At 35.2% G+C, this 1,316-nt stretch overlaps 1 long non-coding RNA gene across 1 annotated transcript; it reads right to left on the reverse strand.

Moving 5' to 3' along the window:
* Window positions 1–383: 383 nt before the first annotated feature.
* Window positions 384–1,293, reverse strand: LOC109592059 (uncharacterized). Its single transcript, XR_002190140.1, has 2 exons — window positions 1,094–1,293; window positions 384–714 (listed from the first exon to the last, which is right to left on the reverse strand). It is a non-coding gene; the product is annotated as an uncharacterized LOC109592059 (long non-coding RNA).
* Between the last annotated feature and the right edge of the window lie 23 nt (window positions 1,294–1,316).

Consider the following 1,316-nt stretch of genomic DNA (forward strand, 5'->3'; position numbering starts at 1 on the left):
CCCCCCCTTCAGTGCGGTTGGACCCCCTGCCTGCCCAACGCTAATATGCACAGGCCGCACTTGTAGTATCTAAAATGCAGCTGTACTGCTATGAAAAGGCTTTGATTTGATTATGTAAATAATTGGAGCATGGAGAATATCCCTCACAAATAGATACTAAAGACAGTAAGAGAAATTGCAAGTAGATACAACTGATTGTAGTCCATGTGGCCAATTTATCAACGCATGCATGACTACTTTTACACAATTTTCAGGTATAGCTGAAGCATAGATACTTTAATTAAAGTATCTATGGCTGAAGTTAAGACTGAGAGCTTTATGCTCAAAAGAGATTCAGTGAATTTTCTAAATATTAGGAAATATCCCTTATTTTACCTCAAAGATTTGTTGATGGATTGAATATGACATGGTATAATGGCTTTAATATAATCATAAATTACCAACACTCAGTTTATACTATTATAGTTATTGTTTCTAGATAGCCAGATGAACTGTTGACCTACATCAATGGCATTGAAAGCAGTACACTATGTAAACCTGTTATAACAAATAGTCAATTTTTGACCTGTTACAATAATTAGTCTTTTTTTCTTAAACTCATTATTTGGCCAAAGTTAGTTTTTATTATAGATTCCTGCTGCTTTCAGCCGTTGTTGATGAAGATTTTGATAACCTGGAGGATGTAAAATCTACTGTTCAACTACACTGAATTACCTATAATAAATAAAATTTAATATTAACAAAATAATAATAATAATTATTATTATTATGAACTTAACAGTATAAGACAAATATAGGCAGAGACGAGAGAAAAAGGACAGAGGGTACTGAAGGACAGCAACAACTAATACTGCACAGCAAGCCTTATTATTATTATTATTATTATTAGAATTTAAAGGACTTAGACAGAATAAAGAGAATTAGAGAAACAGACAGCAGAGATGTCAACGGAGGGAAGAATAAAGGCCTGAAGGGATGTCATGACAGCCCATTGTCCTGATACCCATTCCCAGAAAAAAATTATATAAGACTCAAAAGTATTAATTAAGAGGGAGTAGTAACTGAAAGAAGTGGGTAGAGGACAACAACATACTATTAGAAACAGCATGAAAAGTGTGTTTAGTTACAGCAATTTGGTCTTGCCCTTTTTGTAATAAGTATCTATGGTTACAATTCAAAGCACTATGCTCATACAGCACTAAGTAACAGCAGTGTGGTATCTTGTTTTGCGATCATCCAACGGCAGAAAGGGGGTCCAAAGATTGAGGGGCAATGAGGGCGAGGGGTCCAAGGGAGTCCAAACACAGTGTCCAAGC

This window comes from Amphimedon queenslandica, unplaced genomic scaffold (assembly GCF_000090795.2).
Source record: "Amphimedon queenslandica unplaced genomic scaffold, v1.1 AMPQUscaffold_6420_Cont21621, whole genome shotgun sequence".
NCBI classification, from domain to species: domain Eukaryota; kingdom Metazoa; phylum Porifera; class Demospongiae; order Haplosclerida; family Niphatidae; genus Amphimedon; species Amphimedon queenslandica.